The sequence below is a fragment of the Ictalurus punctatus genome, chromosome 9 (assembly GCF_001660625.3).
Source record: "Ictalurus punctatus breed USDA103 chromosome 9, Coco_2.0, whole genome shotgun sequence".
Taxonomy (NCBI): Eukaryota; Metazoa; Chordata; class Actinopteri; order Siluriformes; family Ictaluridae; genus Ictalurus; species Ictalurus punctatus.
The window spans coordinates 31910890-31917703 of record NC_030424.2 but is presented as its reverse complement, the minus strand read 5'-3'; positions in this window follow the sequence as shown (position 1 = coordinate 31917703).

The following is a 6814-nucleotide window of genomic DNA, read 5'->3' as shown; positions in this document are numbered from 1 at the left end:
CTCCTCTACTCCTCTGCTCCTCTACTCCTCTACTCCTCTGTTCCTCTACTCCTCTGCTCCTCTGCTCCTCTACTCCTCTACTCCTCTGCTCCTCTACTCCTCTACTCCTCTGTTCCCCTACTCCTCTGCTCCTCTGCTCCTCTACTCCTCTACTCCTCTGTTCCTCTACTCCTCTGCTCCTCTGCTCCTCTACTCCTCTGCTCCTCTACTCCTCTGTTCCTCTACTCCTCTGCTCCTCTGTTCCCCTACTCCTCTGCTCCTCTACTCCTCTACTCCTCTACTCCTCTGCTCCTCTACTCCTCTGCTCCTCTGCTCCTCTACTCCTCTGTTCCTCTGCTCCTCTGCTCCTCTGCTCCTCTACTCCTCTACTCCTCTGTTCCTCTACTCCTCTACTCCTCTACTCCTCTGCTCCTCTACTCCTCTGCTCCTCTACTCCTCTACTCCTCTGCTCCTCTGTTCCTCTACTCCTCTACTCCTCTGTTCCTCTGCTCCTCTACTCCTCTGCTCCTCTGCTCCTCTGTTCCTCTGCTCCTCTGTTCCTCTGTTCTTCTCATTTTCTTTTCTCAGCGTTTTGTTTCTCTTATTGGACTTTAATCAGTGGAATGGGTTTTGAGTTTTGGTGTTGGAATCATTTTCAGGTTTTTATCACAGAAACCCAGATTGGGAGCTCACACACTGAACGCTGGACGAGTAATCTGCGTGATTAATTACACTAATTAACTCCAGGTCTGAACCTGGAGCATTAAATCTGCAGAAGTAAAAAGTGCTGTTTATATTCCAGCGTTTTCCGTCTCTCCTGTGAGATCTTCCTCCATCCCACGTCCAGGAGTAACTTCAACATGGCTGAGTGTGTACACTGTGGTAACCTTCAACTAGCCATCGTGAGGAGCTACATGTGCAGTAGAAGAGTTATACGTATGCTGTATGTATAGAGCTCATACTTTAGCTCGTGCATTTAGAAGAACTAAACCTTTAAGTATTTATTTGCAGTTCCAACATCGGAAACCAGTGACTTAGCTCTATTTTTACCGTTATGATCTCTGTCTCTCTCTCTCTCTCTCTCTCTCTCTCTCTCTCTCTCTATAAATATATATATATATATATATATATATATATATATATATATATATATATATATATACCCGTCGGTATATATCTTAGTTTTGAAGCTGTGATCTAAGAAACACCGATATCTCTGCCGTCACAGAGGCGAAGTTCCTGGAACTTCTTTCTTATAAGAAATCGCTCCATGTAATACTTCTCTCAATGTAATACACACATTTCTTATATCACTGACTCCCTGTTGTTGGCAAACAACAACAACAACAACAACAAACACTTTCCCCGTCATAAAAGGTAATATCATGTTCAATATTAGGATTTCTCTAAAGAGCTATTGTCCTGATGTAGTTATTATTGTAATAACAGATATTTAGCAGTTTAGAAAATGATGTGTTCCTTAGAGATGCGCCGAAATGAAAATTCTTGGCCGAAGCCGAAACCGAATATAATGAAAAACTTGGCCGAAAGCCGAAGGCCGGATACCGAACATTTGCTGTGGTCATCTCTGAGCCCCTTGAATAGCCGATGTTCGGCCTGTAACTGACTGCTGAAAGAACGGAACACTCTGTAGACTACAACTAAAAAGTGCATTAAAAGGTGCATTGACGAGTGCAGGAACTGGTTCTATTGGGTTCTATAGGGTTGATGATATTGGGGATATGTTCCGCTCGCGTCCCTGTACACCTCGCCGAGTGTTATAGTGGATATAGCAAAGTTGGTATGTTGTTAATGTTCTGTTCCTTGATAGATTTAGTTAGTTTAAACTATAGATCAGTTCATTTAGTCCCGCTGGTGTTTCCGCTCCCAGTCCATGGTACTAGTTCATGGTTCTTGTTCTGTGTTGTGACCCTGTTTCCTGTGACGCGACTCTGATTGCTGCTTCGCCCCGTTTACGCCTGTTTGCCGCTCGCCCGAGCCACTGCCTGTCTTGACTACGTTTTTTGGATTACGATGTGGATTTTTCTGCCTGCCCTTAAATAAATACGTCTTTACCTGCTTCCGTACTCCACTCCCTTACGTCTCGCGACGTGACAGAATACTCCGGAACAGAAACAAAACAAACGCACGTGTCCACAGTAAACTTCCGTCAACATCCGAAGAGCACGTAGCTCATGCATGCGCGCGCCCCCTCATCGAGTCGTGACATTCGCGCGTCTCACTCCAGTCGCTAGGCTATTTGGTCGCGTCATCAAACGTCATCGTTCGGTCAGATTTATTCGGCCCTTTCACTTATTTTTATAATTTTGGTTGCCGAACATTCGGTGTTTCCCTAATGTTCAGGGTCCACCTGAGAGGACAGGTAGGGGTCAAATAAGAGAAATTAAACGTGCTTTAATATATTGGTGTAAAATATAGCATGGATAAATCTCAGGAATTTTCAGTATTTTTAAGTCTAAAAAACCCCATTGCCCTAATGTGATACATTAATTTGAAGTAAAAGAAATGTAGATTCTGTGCTCACACTTTACAGTGCAGTTAAACAGTTTCCATTTTCCAACAATGTGCAGACGGTTCTGTTCACAGCAGTAGACCCAGTAAAGAAGTCACGTGTACATGAACAGTGGCAAAAAAGTGTCTTTTGTTTACCTCTCTTCTGTATTAATGTACTTTTATGAGTGAAAAGTAGAGAGTTACTGGCAGCTTTGCACTTCTGGTGTACGCTGATATAAATCAGGACTGCTTCACTATCTCTAGGGTTCTTGTTTATGTTTTTATGCGATGGCCATACTGTGTGTAATATATTGAATTTAGGAAATAAAAAATGGGGTTGTCAGTGGCTTCAGAATTTGTTCTGGGTGTACGAGGTGTCCTGGATGAGTGTGAGACTCCTGGCCTGAAATGATGTCCTAGTCCGGCCCTGTCCCCTATAAATAAATGAATATTGATATATTTTCTATAAAGAGGCCTACTGTTCATATTTAAACAAATTGCATTCAATGTTTTTGAAAATATGTGTAATAGTTTAGCTTTCAAATGCTAACGAGAAGACCATACATTTATTTAACAAGAAAAACATGAACATGATATTACATACTGCTAAATATATAACAGACAAGAACAATAATACTGTATTACGACCTTCCTGCACAAATGACGCCTAATTGTCTAGTCCTACATGCAGTTCCACTCCAGCACAGTAGATGGCGATAATCATAACAACAACATCTTTCTGAGATTTGTTCAATTGTTATTTCTTTCTTTCTTTTTTGCAAGATATAACAAAACATTAAACATTTACAAGGGTAAATATAATAAACAAAGGGAATCAAGAGGGTTACAGTCAATGAAATTCTCAAATGAACTAAAGCATATTATATTAGCTTGTAAGTGGTACACCATGAGCAATTCAGATCTACAGCTTTCTTGAAAATGTGAAATGAAGGTGTTTTCTTTGAAAATTTACAAAAAGATTTTCCCAGTAGTAATAAAATGATCAAGTGAAATTTGAAAAGTCAATCCAGAACACTTTGCAATAAACACAATTCCAAAACAGGCTATTAAACTTTGCTAGTTTATCATTTACAGGATAGCAATTACGAATAATCCTAAATGAGATTTCAACAACTTTATTGGATTTTATTTTTCTGAAGAAGCATGTCATTTTAATTATTATTCCAAAAACTAACACAGGCATTTAAAGAACTGATCTAATTTTTTTAATTTGAAAAGCTACTACACGCCATAAGATGAGCAATTACGATGAGATCTCATTCAAGTCTCATGAAAAATATTTTGCAAAAAAATGCTAACGAGCATGCTAGCTCATTCCTAAATTACATTGCCAAGTCCATGCATTCACTCTACCAGTGTATCGGTGTGTGTGTGTGTGTGTGTGTGTGTGTGTGTGTGTGTGTGTGTGTGTGTGTGTGTGTGTGTGTGTTAGATATCAGTGTAACTGTATTTTGTTGAAAGTGTGTGTGATCCACTCGCCGTGTCCCGAGGGTGAACGGACAGCAGAGTTCATCGTCACGCTCTCTTCCGAACGAGATCGGAGCAGACGGGAATTCAATAAGAACCGATCGGATATTAGCGCCATTCTAATCTTCAGTAAATGGAAATTCAGGGTGAAATGTATTGTTGTTAATATCGCAGCGTCTCTCATGACTATGAAACATTTAAGTGCTAAGTGATGAGTGTTTGTGTTTACTTTGGGATTTAATTGAGATTTTCTCTGTAGCTGATGTGGAACAGTTTAGAAGCTACAGAATGATGTGCACAAAGAAAAAATGGCTGATCACGCAATCTTTTTTATTTTGTATAACATGTTTAGAATGTGTGTGTCCAGCTGTTCTGTTTTCTTTTGAATACACCATGACACGCTAAAAATATACACAAGGTCAAGTGAACCAACATGCTCAATTCAAATCGCACTTAAGACAGGTTAAACAAAACGCTAAATTTCAATACATGAACTTTGACTTGTGCGAATTTATCGCAGCAAACATCAAACTCAAGTTTAATATTTTACAATTTGTTACATTTTTACAACAATTTCAGAGAATTCTTGGCATTAGCTACAAATAAAATGGATGAGAAGCTGCTAATTATAAGCAACTAGGAACAAGCAGGTAGTTAAAAGTACATAGTTAAAGGTGGCCCCTGTTTGTATACGAAGGCCCAACACATGCCCTGCCTGGGCACCATCATGTGGATATTTAACAAAAGTTGATGATGTCCAGCTGTGCTGCCCACATCGACCCCAGTGTCACATCCATTTGGGACTCATGTGGACTTTACACGGACTAATGTGTACTTTACCTGGACTCAAGTGGGCTTTACATGGACTCGTGCAGGCTTTACACTGACTCATGTGGGCTTTACACTGAATCATGTGGGCTTTACACTGAATCATGTGGGCTTTACACTGACTCATGTGGGCTTTACACTGAATCATGTGGGCTTTACACTGAATCATGTGGACTTTACACTGACTCATGTGGGCTTTAAACTGACTCATGTGGGCTTTAGATGGACTCGTGTGTGCTTTACACTGAATCATGTGGGCTTTACACTGAATCATGCGGGCTTTACACTGAATCATGTGGGCTTTACACTGACTCATGTGGGCTTTAAACTGACTCATGTGGGCTTTAGATGGACTCGTGTGTGCTTTACACTGACTCATGTGGGCTTTAGATGGACTCATGTGGGCTTTAAACTGACTCATGTGGGCTTTTTCATGGGCTCGTGAGCTTTACACGGACTTGTGTGGGCTTTACACGGACTCATGCGGGCTTTACACGGACTCATGTGGGCTTTACATGGACTCATGTGGGCTTTACACTGACTCATGTGGGCTTTACACTGACTCATGTGGGCTTTACATGGACTCATGCGGGCTTTACACGGACTCGTGGGCTTTACACTGACTCGTGCGGGCTTTACACGGACTCGTGCGGGCTTTACACGGACTCGTGCGGGCTTTACACGGACTCATGCGGGCTTTACACTGACTCGTGCGGGCTTTACACTGACTCATGTGGGCTTTAAACTGACTCATGTGGGCTTTACACGGACTCATGCGGGCTTTACACGGACTCATGGGCTTTACACTGACTCGTGCAGGCTTTACATGGACTCATTCGGGCTTTACACGGACTCGTGGGCTTTACATGGACTCATGTGGGCTTTACACTGACTCATGTGGGTTTTACACTGACTCATGCGGGCTTTACACGGACTCGTGGGCTTTACATGGACTCATGTGGGCTTTACATGGTCTCGTGGGCTTTACATGGACTCATGTGGGCTTTAAACTGACTCATGTGGTCTTTACATGGAATCATGTGGGCTTTACACTGACTCATGTGGGCTTTACACTGAATCATGTGGGCTTTACACTGAATCATGTGGACTTTACACTGACTCATGTGGGCTTTAAACTGACTCATGTGGGCTTTAGATGGACTCGTGTGTGCTTTACACTGAATCATGTGGGCTTTACACTGAATCATGCGGGCTTTACACTGAATCATGTGGGCTTTACACTGACTCATGTGGGCTTTAAACTGACTCATGTGGGCTTTAGATGGACTCGTGTGTGCTTTACACTGACTCATGTGGGCTTTAGATGGACTCATGTGGGCTTTAAACTGACTCATGTGGGCTTTTTCATGGGCTCGTGAGCTTTACACGGACTTGTGTGGGCTTTACACGGACTCATGCGGGCTTTACACGGACTCATGTGGGCTTTACATGGACTCATGTGGGCTTTACACTGACTCATGTGGGCTTTACACTGACTCATGTGGGCTTTACATGGACTCATGCGGGCTTTACACGGACTCGTGGGCTTTACACTGACTCGTGCGGGCTTTACACGGACTCGTGCGGGCTTTACACGGACTCGTGCGGGCTTTACACGGACTCATGCGGGCTTTACACTGACTCGTGCGGGCTTTACACTGACTCATGTGGGCTTTAAACTGACTCATGTGGGCTTTACACGGACTCATGCGGGCTTTACACGGACTCATGGGCTTTACACTGACTCGTGCAGGCTTTACATGGACTCATTCGGGCTTTACACGGACTCGTGGGCTTTACATGGACTCATGTGGGCTTTACACTGACTCATGTGGGTTTTACACTGACTCATGCGGGCTTTACACGGACTCGTGGGCTTTACATGGACTCATGTGGGCTTTACATGGTCTCGTGGGCTTTACATGGACTCATGTGGGCTTTAAACTGACTCATGTGGTCTTTACATGGACTCATGTGGGCTTTACATGGACTCATGTGGGCTTTA